Source organism: Oryctolagus cuniculus, chromosome 4 (assembly GCF_051225735.1).
Source record: "Oryctolagus cuniculus isolate XC-2025 breed Fujian yellow rabbit chromosome 4, ASM5122573v1, whole genome shotgun sequence".
Lineage (NCBI taxonomy): Eukaryota > Metazoa > Chordata > Mammalia > Lagomorpha > Leporidae > Oryctolagus > Oryctolagus cuniculus.
Genome location: NC_142870.1, coordinates 144,022,946 through 144,037,211, shown reverse-complemented (window position 1 = coordinate 144,037,211; position 14,266 = coordinate 144,022,946). Strand labels below are relative to the sequence as shown.

Below are 14,266 nucleotides of genomic sequence, written 5' to 3'. Positions count from 1 at the left end.
CCCAATTTCATGTTGAAAATTATCAATTTTGTTCCATGTAGCTATAATTCATACCACTTGTTGTTACTGCATAATATCACTCCGTGAGAATATGCAGTATTTTACCTTGTATTTCTGCTATCAGTTAACATTTGGGCTGTTTCACTTTGTTGTTATTAAAAATTATGACCCTATATACATTCTTATATATGCCTGCTGAAGCATAGATCCAAATGTTTCTCTAGAATGGATATTCTTATATCTAGGAGTGGAATTGCTGTGCCATACCACCGGAGTACATGTAGCTTCACATGGTAAGACCCAGTCACCAAATAATTTGCCAACATAGTAGACCCTTTGCAGCATTCAACACTTTCCACTGGGCTACAGACTCCTGGTTTTGTTTGACTTCCCAATTTTTTCCTCTTCAGTGGTGCACAATGATACTTCACCATCTTAATTTGCATTTCCATAATTTTGAATGAAGTTGCATAACTTTCAACAAATTCATTTTTGTTTTTTATTCTTTAAATAAATACTCATAGCATTTATTTTATTGTATTATTTTATTTATTATATTTATTAAATACTCATAGCATTAGTTTATTTTTCTACTGGATTCTGGTTTACTAATATTATTGATTTGTAAGAGTTTCATATATTTCTAGAAAATGACAATTTGTCACTCATATTTTGTGAACATTTTTCTAAGCTTGAGAATTATCTTTCTACTTTATTGATGGTTTCTTCTGGTAACTAAATGCTCTCAACTTTAAAGTTATCAATATTATCAATTGTTTAATTAACATTTTCTATGTAATGAGGTAAAAAAATCTTCTGTATTTCTGCAAAGAGTTTTAAAGTTTCATATTTAAGTTTTAAATCCATCAGAGATTTTCTAAAAATAAAGTGTAATTAAAGCATATAATTCCATTTTTTCCATATTAATATTCACCAGTATCACTTATAATTCTCCTCTCTCCATTGATTCCCATGTGGCTGTTTTCATTTCTTGGGACTGCCATCACAAAAGGGCACAGACTCAGTGCTTGATGACTACAGAAATGCATTCTTTCACAGCACTGGAGGCTACAAACCCCAAATCGGGTTCAACAGGGTTGGTTCATTGCGGAGACTGAGGGAGAAATTGTCCCTTGCTTCACTCCTGGCCCTATTCAAGCTGCTCTAACGATATGCCAAAACTGAATGCTTGGAACCAACAAACATTTATTCATCCTGGCCCTGGAGCCTGAGAGATCTAAAATGCAGGCACTGGAAGACTAGATGCCTGATGATGCCTTCTGGCTGTGTCCTCATACAATGCAAGAGGCTAGGAAGCCCTCAAAGGCCCTTTTTATAAAGGCATTAATTCCAATCTTGGGGCTCTCCAGTAATGACCTACTCATCTCCCAAGACACCACCTCCACTTCCTAACAGCAGCACTTTGGGGGTTTGGGTGTTCACTTGAATTTTTTGAGGGGAAGGACTATTCAGACACCAGCACACTCAGCTACCTTTGGGCTGTAGAGTTAGCACCACAGTCTGCTTCTGCCTTCATATCACTTTCCACCCATGTCTCTGTGGCCTCTCTTTTCTTACCAGGGCCCAAGTCATTGGACTTAGGGCCCAACCTAAATTCAAGATCCTTAACTAATTACATCTGCAAAGATTCTATTTCCAGACAAGGTCACCTTCTGAGGTTCCAGGTGGGCATGTCTTTCGGCGTGGAGGACGCTAGTCAGCTCCTACAAGGAGTCCTGGCAAACCTCTGTGCAATGAAGACAGTGGCTCCATCCTCCATGTACTACTCTTTCCACCACTGATTCTGTCCTTGAATCAACAGCACACTGGCTTCTTGCTAGTCACTCAGTACGTGTTGATGCCTGAAATTCAAATGTTCTTCTTCTGCCACAGTATATTGGGATTTTTATTGAAATTGCATTGAATCCATAGAAAACTAAGGAGAAACCGACATTTTTACATTATCAAGTCCTAAATCTGAGAGTCACAAATATGGCACATATTTCCCTTTGTTCCAGCCTTCTTTAACATCTTCCAATCAAGTTTTATACTTTCCCTTGTACTTCTTCTACATCTATTTTTAGTAATCTTTTCATGTTTAAATAATTTTAGAGATAAAGAAAAATAGCAGGCCGGCGCCACGGCTCACTAGGCTAATTCTCTGCCTGTGGCGCCGGCACACCGGGTTCTAGTCCCGGTCGGGGCGCCGGATTCTGTCCCAGTTGCTCCTCTTCCAGTCCAGCTCTCTGCTGTGGCCCAGGAAGGCAGTGGAGGATGGCCCAAGTGCTTGGGCCCTGCACCTGCATGGGAGACCAGGAGAAGCACCTGGCTCTTGGTTTCAGATCAGCATGGTGCGCTGGCCGCAGCACGCCGGCTGCAGCGGCCATTGGGGGAGGGTGAACCAACGGAAAAGCAAGACCTTTCTCTCTCTCTCTCTCTCACTGTTCACTCTGCCTGTCAAAAAAAAAAAAAAAAAAGATTTAAAAAAAGTAATAAAAATGTCAATTAAAAAAAAGAAAAATAGCAAAGACAATATAAAGGGTCTGTGTGTATTCTTCACCCAGCTTTAGCTACCAGTAACAGTTTACATGTATCGTTTATAATCCCTGAGTAATTTATATATTGTGTTGCTTGCATAACTGGTTAAACATCGAATATTAATTCAGGTATATCAGCAACAAAAGTAACAGGAGTCTCTAAACTTGAAAACAGAAGAGAAGAAATTATCAAAGAATAAAATTCTAAAAGCGGAAGAGACCATCTTTGAATTGTAAGAGCCCACTTGGTAGTGAGCAAGATGAATGAAAAGTAGAATTGCACCTGGCTCTTTCCTTGTGAAATTTCAGAATGTCAAAGATAAAGAGATCTTAGAAGCTGAGTCAGATTGTTTGCTGCACTGTGTGTTATCCTGGAGAGCAGACTCCACGTGTCACTCAGAGCGCCTCTGCGGAGTTTTTGCTGCTGAAAACACCATCTCCTTTTATGCCCTCAGTAGCTCTGAAGTGTTCTCCAAGAGGCCTTGCATGTTTGCCGAGGGTTTATTCCTTGGCTTATATTTTTGCTACTGTTATAAATTGAATCCGTTTTCTCATATTTTCTGGGTACCACGGGCACAAGAAAGCTACTGATTGTTGGTCCTATTTATTGATATAAGGGCCACTTTCTAAAGTCATTATTTTAAATGGTTTTTAATTTAATCTGCTGTGTTTTCCTGTAAGATAATCACATAATCTGCAAATAATGATAATTTTGTCCTTCTTGGTTTTCTTATTGCTTTTTCTTTTCTTATCACTCTGGCTGAAACGTTCAAAAAACTTTGAATAATAGCAATGATAATGAGCATACTGATTATTACTCCTGCCACAGCATTGTGCTGTTCAGATTAAAATGCTTTTGGTTTAATAAAGAGTTTCTATCATCTTATAAAAGAAACAGAGGTTGAAGCTTGACATGTCTGCCGCATTAATTGAAAGGATACAATTCAATTTTTTAATGTTTGCTTTGATTAATTTACATGACATATTGCGATTGTTGAATCATTTTTGCCTTTCTGGTATCAATCCTACTTAATTAAGGCATGCAATGATCTTTGCTGAATCAGCAGGCTGAAGCCCTAATGCTAACATGCTGGTTTTTGGACACAGGGACTTGGGGAGGTCAGTAGGTATAGATGAAGACTAATGGGCCCTTCATGATGGAATTAGTGTCCTTACAAGACACAACAAAGACCTCAAAGACCTTGCTCTTTCTTTCTCTCTCACTGTGCAAACACAGAGGAGGCAGCTGTCTAGGAGGCAGGAAGAAATCTGGAGCCCACCATGCTGGTACCTTGGTCTTTGACTTCTAGTCTCCAGGACTGGGAGCAAATAAATTACTGTCAGGGCTGGCACTGTGGCGTAGTGGGTAAAGCCACCACCTGTAGTGCCAGCATCCCATATGAGCGCTGGTTCGAGACCCAACTGTTCCACTTCCGATCCAGCTCTCTGCTATGGCCTGGGAAAGCAGTAGTAGATGACCCAAGTCCTTGGGCCCCTGCACCCATGTGGGGGACCCGGAAGAAGCTCCTGGCTCCTGGCTTTGGATTGGTTGCAGCTCTGACCGTTGTGGCTGTCTGGGGAGTGAACCAGTGGATGGAAGACCTCTCTCTCTCTCTCTCTCTCTCTCTCTCTGTCTCTGTCTCTCTGCCTCTTCCTCTCTGTAACTCTGCCTTTCAAATAAATAACTAAATCTTTAAAAAAAATAAAAAATAAATTACTGTCAATTAACCCACCCAGTCTAGGGTATTTTATTATGGCAGCTGGAGCTAAGACAGAACACCTCCCTCCTGACTGCTTGGAAGGGGACGTTGTCTTTATTTGCCCTTGGACTAGAACTGAAGCCAGCTGTCCTCAGAGCGCAAGCCTGCTGGCTATCAGGCTGGACTTACATTGCTGACAGTCCTGAGCCTCCAAGTTGCTGAGAATCTCAGGACCACATAATCTCCTGAACCAATTCCTTATAATACAAATATCCATGTTCATTTGGTCCTAGTTCTCTGGAGAACCTTAACTAATACAAGGTACTATGCCCTTTTGATGAATTCCTGTGTTTAGCTGCCAATGGTTTATTCATACATTGTTAAGTGCTCTTCTATAGTTTTTGGATACATATATAACACTGTCAACATTAGGCTTTGCAAAGTATTGGGTCATGTCAACCTTGTAAAATTAATTGAAAATTTCTCATTTCTCCCTTTGCTTAGAGCAATATAAATAGCACAGAAAATAGTGTGTATTTCTTACAAGTGTGCTGAGTTCTTTAAAAATCATCTGGGCCTAGCTTTCTTGTTATAAACACTTTTTTAACTTTTATTTAATGAATATAAATTTCCAAAGTACAGCTTATGGATTACAATGGCTCCCCCCCCATAACTTCCCTCCCACCTGCAACCCTCCCCTTTCCCACTCCCTCTCCCCTTCCATTCACGTCAAGATTCATTTTCAATTCTCTTTATATACAGAAGATCAGTTTAGCATACATTAAGTAAAGATTTCAACAGTTTGCACCCACATAGAAACACAAAGTGAAAAATACGGTTTGAGTACTCGTTATAGCATTAAATCACAATGAACAGCACATTAAGGACAGAGATCCTACATGAGGAGTAAGTGCACAGTGACTCCTGTTGTTGACTTAACAAATTGACACTCTTGTTCATGGCATCAGTAATCACCCTAGGCTCTTGTCATGAGTTGCCAAGGCTATGGAAGCATTTTGAGTTCACCGACTCTGATCATATTTAGACAAGATTTAGACAAGGTTGTAGTCAGAGTGGAAGTTCTCTTCTCCCTTCAGAAAAAGGTACCTCCTTCTTTGATGACCTGTTCTTTCCACTGGGATCTCACTCGCAGAGATCTTTCATTTAGGTTTTGTTTTGTGTTTTTTTTTTTTGTTTGTTTGTTTTTTTGCCAGAGTGTCTTGGCTTTCCATGCCTGAAATACTCTCATGGGCTTTTCAGCTGGATCCGCATGCCGTAAGGGCTGATTCTGAGGCCAGAGTGCTGTATAAACACTTTTGTAACCATTTTAAAAATCATTATTGTTGTTGCTGTTTCTTCCACTCAAGTGTTCCACTTTTTTTTTCAGCCAATCTTGGTTATTTTAAAAATTTGTGGAAAACCATCCATTTATTCAGTGTTTACTAGGATCAATAGCACATTATACTTATTAGTTTCTTTAAAAAAAAAAAAAAACCTTTAGCTGGTGCAAGTGTTGTGGTACAGCAAATAAAGCCACCACTTGTGCCACCACAATCCTACATCGGAGTGCTGGTTTGAGTCCCAACTGTTACACTTCCAATCCAGTTTCCTGTTACTGCTTCTGGAAAGGCAACAGAAGATGGTCCAAATGCTTGGAACCCTGCAATCCAGTTGGGAGACCTGGAAGGAAGTCTCAGCTTCTGTCTTTGGTCTGCCCAGTCCTGGCTCTGTGACGGGCATTTGGAAAGCAAACCAGAGGGAGAAATTCTTTCTTTCTCTCTTCTCTCTGTCTCTATCACTCTCTGTCACTCTGGCTTTCAAATAAATAAATCTTTAAGAAATTTAGCCTCTTAATTCATATGGTGGTATTCCCTAACATTATGTATTTGTGTTTTCTATCTTTTTGCTCTGTCACATTTATCAAAAGTATATGTATCAAGTTGAATTTTTACAACTGATTGAGTTTGTATAAACTGATATTTTGAATGAAACTAATTTCTGTCTTCTTTCTTTTTCTTAATGGTTGCATTTTTCAAAGTTTGCATGAATTTTTTCTTTCTTTGTCTCCTCTTTATTTTTTCCAATTAATTTTAAGCACTTTTTCTTAATCTCTAGCATTGAAAAGTGACCTTTTTTCAAACTTTCTCATGTTCTAAAACATTGCTAGTCATATTTAGGCCTTAAGTTCATTTTTGGCCACATCCCATAGGTTTTCACTTGTAATGTTCTCATGGTTACTAACTTCTCTATATACTATAAATTCCTGAGTATGCAAAACTGACTTTAGAAAAGCTGGAAAGCCCTTGAAAAATCCTAAGACAAGAGAATTAAAATATCACCAATACTTGTTTCAATAGTATAGATCCAAGAGTTGGGAGTTGGGGTAAGGAGAATGGGAGAGAATCCAACAAATCACTGTCTCAGTGAGTGCTACAAATGCATTGTCTATACTTGAGAACATGAATCAGTTCTTATTCCAGAACAACCTTTCTTTTCAGGGCCTATAAGTGCCGGCTTCGAGAATCCTCATGAATTGGTTTAGGAATCTCTTCCTGTCACCTCCTTGGCCGAGGAGTGTAGCAATCCCTCCAATCACAAACTCTTCCTCTCAAAACATTTTAGGTGCTGCTCAATACTTTTCTGGTCTTTAGTCTTTCAATTGAAAAGCCCATGATAAACAAGATTTTATTTTCTTTTTAATGCAGTCTTTTCTGAACATACACTTAGGAGATGGATCTTTGATTCTTGAAATGTTAAAGTTTCACCAGACCTTCTGAATTTTAACTATGGGAAGGACCTCCAGTTGTTCCTGTATATAAACCTAATGTGCTCTCTAATCGTGCTTCAATAAAGACATTCTTAGCATCGTATTCACTTTATACCTCAGTACAAGTCAGTATCAAACCGTGCTCTGCTCTTGCCCCCTCTATCGGAGCTCCTCGGCCTTTTTTTGCTCTGTGGGTGTTTTGCTTGTCTCTTCTCACGAAGCCAAGCATTATGCTTACAGATGGGCTCTCTCACTGTTTCACAGAGGCCTGTTTTCATTATCTCAGTCTCGGACATGGTGAACCTTGCTCTTTTATGGAGTTTCATTGTGACAGCTGAAGAAATAGCTGGCCATCAGAGGGGCAGAGAGAGACCCATTTCCAGGTGGAATGGCGTGGTCACCCACAGACCCCAGGAGGTTGCTCCCCCTCTTCTCCGAGTGGCATGACTGCGGCTGGCAGTCCACTATGGGCTCCTGCAAAAACCTACCAGCACTGCTCACCACGGTGGCTGGAGGTTTGGGCTGTGGCCCATCAGCAGTAGCTAGGGAAACACCTTCATTATCTTAGAGCACCCAGAAGTACAAGTTCCTAAGCTAGACATTGGCCTACAGCAGCGATTAAGAGACACGGTGAGGCTGGGGCTTGGGCTTAGCACGTTAAGCCATCGCCTGCTATGCCAGCATCTCCTGCTGGTGCTGGTTTGTGTCCTGGCTGCTCCACTTCCAATCCAGCTCCCTGCCGATGCCCTGGGAAAACAGTAGAAGATGGCCTCAGGACTTGGACCCCTGCACTCACGTGGGAGACCCAAATGAGGTTCCTGCTCCTGGCTTCTGCTCGGCCCAGCTCCGGCAGTTGCGACCATTTGGGCTGTGAACCAGCAGAGGGAAACTTAACCTCTCTCTCTCTCTCTCTCTCTCTCTCTCTCTCTCTTTCTCTTCATGTCTGTAACTCTGCCTCTCAAATAAATAAATACAATCTTTAAAAACAAAAAACTCAAGACACAGTACCAGGTCTTTTAATAGAGGAGACAGACATTATTGTTAGTAATTATTATAATTATTAGTTATGGTTAGTAATTATTCAACTAATTTTGAACAATATTTCTTTTTAAATTCTGGAGCTTTCAGGAGAGTTTTGGGATCAGGACATAAATTTGGGAATCACAGTGTTTTATAGGGTTATAGAAGTTGATGCTATTGCCTAAGTAGGAATCATAAAATGGAAAATATAAGAGAGGCTAGAATCAAGATTTCAGAGACCCTCACCTTTAAAACTCTGGCAGAGAAGGATAATTAGAGGCTAAGAAGGAGTAGTCAATGAAGCAAAAGAAAATTCAGGAAACATTAAGCCTAGCTAACCACTTCATTTGTTGCTGGCTCTCTTGGTCCGTATTTCCAACTTATTCTCAGCTAACAAAGCCCGGCTCATGCTAGGGTACTCGGGTTCTCGGAGCCAAATGAGATACCCACTTTCTTAACCCCACTTCTATGCGGGGTCTGTGTGACACTGCTCTGGCTAATGACAGTGAAGTCCCCAGGAGGCTTTGGGACAAGCTGTTGTATTCTGATCTTTGGAAAGGCGGAAGAAGGCTCGGATTCAGCAAGGCTGCTCTATGGCCTCCCCGGTCCTTCCTGCTTCAGACAGACCAGCTCTCTGGATCTTCAGGAACCACGCTCCCATGGAGGGAACCTGCGTGAAGATAAGTCAGCTCGGTAAAGCTAGGCAGGTCCGCCTTGTCACCAACGAGATTCTTCAGCATCACAACGACAGCAGTCACCCACCTCCAGATTTCTTGTTTGATGAGAAAATTAAAGCTACTTCTGTTTTAGCCACTGTGATGAGGTTTTCTGTGCTGCAATTGAACAGAATTCTTAATTGTTTGTTGTTGTTATTGTTGTTGTTGTTGTTTGAGAGTCAGGGAGATGGAAAGAGAGAGATCTCCCAATCACTGGTTCACTAGGCAAAAGCCCTCCAATGGCCCTGGGGTTGGATGAGGCCAAAACTGGGAGCAGGGAGTTCGATCTGGGTCTCCTTCATGGGTGGCAGGAACCCTGCTGCTACCCAGGGTGCACATTGGCAGGAAGCTGGAACTGGGAACAAAACTGTGACTCAAACCCAGGTACTCCCACAGAGGAAATGGGCATCCTGGCCGGTGCTGCAGCTCACTAGGCTAATCCTCCGCCTGCGGCACCAGCACCCCGGGTTCTAGTCCCGGTTAGGGCGCCGGATTCTGTCCCAGTTGCTCCTCTTCCAGTCCAGCTCTCTTCTGTGGCCCAGGAGTTCAGTGGAGGATGGCCCAGGTCCTTGGGCCCTGCACCTGCGCGCAGCGTGCTGGCCGCAGTGGCCATTTTGGGGGTAAACCAACTGAAGAAAGACCTTTCTCTCTGACTCTCTCTCTCTCTCACTGTCTAACTCTGCCTGTCAAAAAAATAAAAAAGAAATAAATGGGCATCCTTTTAACAACTAGGCCAAACACCTGCCCTGAACACATTTCTAACAAGCGAAATTTCCATCTAAACGTCAATGGAAGATCCTTTCTTCACTGTTAGTAGTAATTAAACTTAACTTTGGAAAAGTAGAAAAACTAACAGCTATATGATTCTGAAATATTTTTCTGTGTATTACCCAGATCTTTACCAAAAAAAAAAAAAGCGAAATTAACTTCAAGGTGCAATGACTTTGAGCCCTTGTCTCGACTGTTGAGGAACAGTTTTGTGTGTGTGTGTGTGTGTGTGTGTGCAAATTGTTGAACTCTTTACTTAGTATAAAGTTGGTCTTCTGTGTATAAAGTTAATTGAAAATGGATCTTAGTGGAGAATGGGACTGGGAATGGGAGAGGGAGGAGGAGGAGGGGTGGGAGTGTGGGTGAGAAGGTGGATATGGTGGGAAAAATCACTGTATTCCTAAAGTTGTATTTATGAAATGCATGAAGTTTGTACTCCTTAAATAAATGTTTCTTTGGGGGAAAAAAGATTAAAAAAAAAACAGATGATAGAACTAAACAAAAACAACACTTGATTTTCCTTGCTAATGGAAAGGAAAACTAATCTTTGTAGTGTTTTCATTTTTCTACCAAGTTCACTGTGTCCAAAGCTTAGTCTCTTCCATAATCGAATGTGCATTGTGCGCAGCTGGACCTGAGGTATAGTTTACTGCAAATTTCCTGGCAAGGGGAACATACACAAGGGCCCTTTTGAGAAAAGAACCATGAGTCCCCCTTACGCATGGTGAGTACGACAGCTTGTCCCAAAGCCTCAGACTTTTAAAGGTGAGGGTTTCTGGGCCGGCGCCGTGGCCACTCATGGTGGAAATTACACTGCCTGACCAGAGGCATGAGCTCCTGGCAGAAACACAGTAGAAGCCTAGGATTCTGGCCAGACATACCAGACTAAGGACTGGTAAAGCAAAAATACTTTTACACTCTGATTCCCCCCGAAACTTACTCTCTGCCCTGTGCCCTAACGTCAGTACTAATTTAAACTCAACTGCAGGAAAAAAAAATGAAAAATACACACTGGATTTAAATACAAAACAAATTCATTCCATCAGGATCCTCCTGGGAAAAATAGACAAAAAATATTAATAGTTACACTTGAAAGTGGTGAATGGTGTGACCCAGATACATGTTCACTATGCAGTGTTTCTCAAGTGCCTCCCATTAGAAACACCTAAACAGTTTTTAAAAGTCAAAAAAACCAAGCTTCACTAATAAAAGCCTCATGGTTGAGACACAACCATTAGCACTTTTCTTAAAAATCTCTAGATGATCCCAATATGTACCTAAGTTTGCACCAGTGGCAACAACAGCAAAATCAGGAACAAGAATAACAGGTGTTCTCTTGGCAATATTGTTTAGAATTAATATAAAATGAAGAAAAATACTGTGTTTTCCCTGATTTATGGAACTAACAGAGTTCAAAAAATGGAGTATATGTGAGCAAAACTGACATTTTGAGAACTGATTATTATTATTTATGGCTCTTGTCTCTACTGTTGAGGAACAGTGTTTTTCTTCTTACTATTTGTTGAATTTGTTACTTAGTGGAGGGTTAATCTTATGATATAAAATAAGTTGAAAGTATGTCATTGTAAAAATTAAAAGAAAGAATAAGAAAGGAAGGAGGAGGGAGAGTGGGAGTGTGGACAAGAGGGAGGGATATGTGGGAAGTATCACTAGGCTCCTAACTCTATATATATTAAATACATAAAATGTGTTCACCTTTTATAAATTTAAAAATTATAAATAAAAAAGAGTAAAAATTTTGGGGGCCAGCGCTGTGGCTCACTTGGCTAATCCTCCAGCTACAGCACCTGCATCCCATATGGGCGCTGGATCCTAGTCCCGGTTGCTCCTCTTCTAGTCCAGCTCTCTGCTGTGGCCCAGGAGGGCAGTGGAGGATGGCCCAAGTGCTTGGGCCCTGCACCCGCATGGGAGACCAGGAGAAGCACCTGGCTCCTGGCTTCGGATCGGTGCAGCGCCAGCCGAGGCGGCCATTTGAGGAATGAACCAACCGGAGGAAGACCTTTCTCTCTGTCTCTCTCTCTCACTGTCTATAACTCTACCTGTCAAATAAATAAAAAAATAGTAAAAATTTTAATATAAAATTGGTAACTAACACAAGAAGGTATAAATATTGGAAGATATCACTATTAATTATAAAAGCAAATGGAACTGATAAACTACTAAAATTAATATATATGACTGCTTACCTATGTAGTCAAATGCAAAAATTGGAGAAATCATAAACCTTACAAACTGCTGGCCAGAATGTAAAATAGTACAGGCATTTTGGAAAGCAGTCAGGCAGTTCATCCAGTGGTTGAACATGGAGGTGGTCGATGACTCAGAAATTCTCCTCATAGCTATATACCCAAAAGAAATGAAAACACGTGTCTATTCAAAAACTTGAACGTGAGTGTTCACAGCACTATTTTCATAAGAGCCAAAAGGTGAAAACAACTGATGGCCATAGATTGACAAATAAATAGAGACATAAAACACTGTCCCTCCATACAACAGAATATTTTTCAACAGAAAAGGCTAGAGAATGTACTAGGTAAATACTAACACTGAAGGGGAAAGTACTCAAACTCACCCACAATTCCAATCACAATTAAATGGTGTTAGTTGGTAACGTAAGGGAAAGGCCAGGAAGAATTGGCTTGCTTTATTAACTACTAAAACTCTTTAAGAAACAGACAGGGATAGTTTAGAGCACAGAGGGTCTCTGCATATCTGTCATACAACCTACAGTCTGACCCACAATGACATCTAAACCAGCTGATAACCATGAAGTGATAACCAGGAGTAGAAGGTGTTGAAAGCTTCACAAAGGTGGCCAGAGTGGGGCTGTGGGGCAAAACCCAGGTGTCCTGATTCACTTTCCCTTGGACTCTCACTGGAGGGGCTGGTACTGTGGCACAGCGGGTAAAGCCACCACCTGTGGCACCAGCATCCCATATGGGTGCTGGTTTGAGTCCTGGATGCTCCACTTTAGATCCAGCTCCTGCTAGTGTGCCTAGGAAAGCAGTGGAAGATAGCCCAAGTACTTGGGCCCCTCTATCCACATGGGCAACCTGGAAGAAGCTCCTGGCTTAGGATTAGCTCAGCTCTGGTCATTGTAGCCATCTGGGGAGTGAACCAGTGATGGAAGATCTCTCCCCTCCACCTCTAACTCTGCCTTTCAAACAAACAAACAAATAAATGAATGAATATCTGTTTTTAAAGGTATTGCTGGAGAGCCTAGAAAGCATTTGTTAAAAAAAAAAAAAAGAAAGAAAAGAAAAAACTATTTGTATGGGAGATTTGGTTCAAGCGCAGTATTTGCCTCCTCCTCCCCTGAGGTAACTCCAGAGCAGCTATGTTTACAAACAGGTGCCTGAGGAAGAGCATCAGAGGCAGCAGGAGAAAAGTAGGAACACAAGGGGACATCCTTATCATGCACAGCAGTTTAGAGAGAGGAGAAAGACAAACAAGGCAGTGTTTGTGGCCCCCAGGGCAGCGGAGTTTCCATCTGCAGGGAGTGGGTGTAGGGAGAGTCCATCTGTGCAGACCTCTCACCTGGGCAATCCTCCTTGGCCCAGTGAAGAGTGGTCCCCTGAAAACTTGGGGCTCCCAGACATCAGAAAGGCAACCCACAAGGTTCCCACCCCCACTGCTCAGGGCAGGGATTGCAGCGGAGGTGCCGTCATGAGAGGAGTCACGGGCCAAGTTCTTAACCAGCTTCTTTCCAGGGGCACTGGAGACATTCCTGCATTCTAGCAGGGCAGACTGAGCCCATGGGGCCAGCCCGGCCCAGCAGTGCAGTGGCAGCTCTCAGGCTCTGCTGTGCTGGACAGTGGGGGCCAGAGACCCAGCACAGCCCCTAGCACCATGGAGATAATTGGGAGTCACCCTCTTTCCCAATGCCTCTCCTCCTCCCACCACTTGGAAATTCACAAGTTTCTGCTAGGTTCCTGCACAGCCACTCAATCAGACTATGGGGATCAGAGCTCCCTGCCCACTGAGGATGGAACTCTGAGTGGGAGCAGAGGACATACCACAGAGTGAGTCAGTGCTCGGGACAGAGCAGAGCCTGGATGAGTGAAGTGCACCGGCCATGTGAGATCACTCTGAGCTGTGAATCACAGAGTTCACCCAGGCACAGAGAAGAGCTGGGACTGTGACTACATCCGCTGGCACCCACATCCCGACTGCAGCCAGAGGTGCACCACCATGCCCATCCCGGTGTCACTCTGTACCTCTGCCCTATCCACAAATGGTGGCTGGAGCTCCCAGGCCCCAGCTATCTCATAGTTCTGGAGCTCAAGTGTAAGCCTAATGTGCCCCACCAAGACTCAGAGACACATCTCCAGGAACAATGTCTTCAATTGATTTTTAAAAATCCTCCAGAAGTGATAGAAACAAGAGATATCCCAGATACACAAAAATCAGCAAATATAATAAACATGAGCAAGAAAGTCAATATTATTTCTTGAATACAATAATCCATTAATATTGGACTGTGAAGACAGGGAGATTTACAGCATGCCTGAAAAACAATTCAAGATAATTATTGTAAGGTTACTAAAAATACAGAGAAACAGTTAAATAAAATTAAGAAATCAGTACATGACATGAAGACATGGATGAAAAATTCGGAAAAGGCATAGAGATACATAAAATGAGCCAAAAATCAAACAGAAATATTAGAAATCAAATATACAATAAGTCAAATAAAAATGCAATGGGAAGGGTTAATGCAGACTTGAGGCCAAAGAA

General features: G+C 41.9%; 1 protein-coding gene across 1 annotated transcript in view; it reads left to right on the top strand.

Annotated features, from left to right (window-relative positions):
• ARMC8 (armadillo repeat containing 8) overlaps positions 1-14,266 on the top strand; it is an 862,269-nt gene that overhangs the window by 257,058 nt on the left and 590,945 nt on the right. The window lies entirely within an intron of this gene.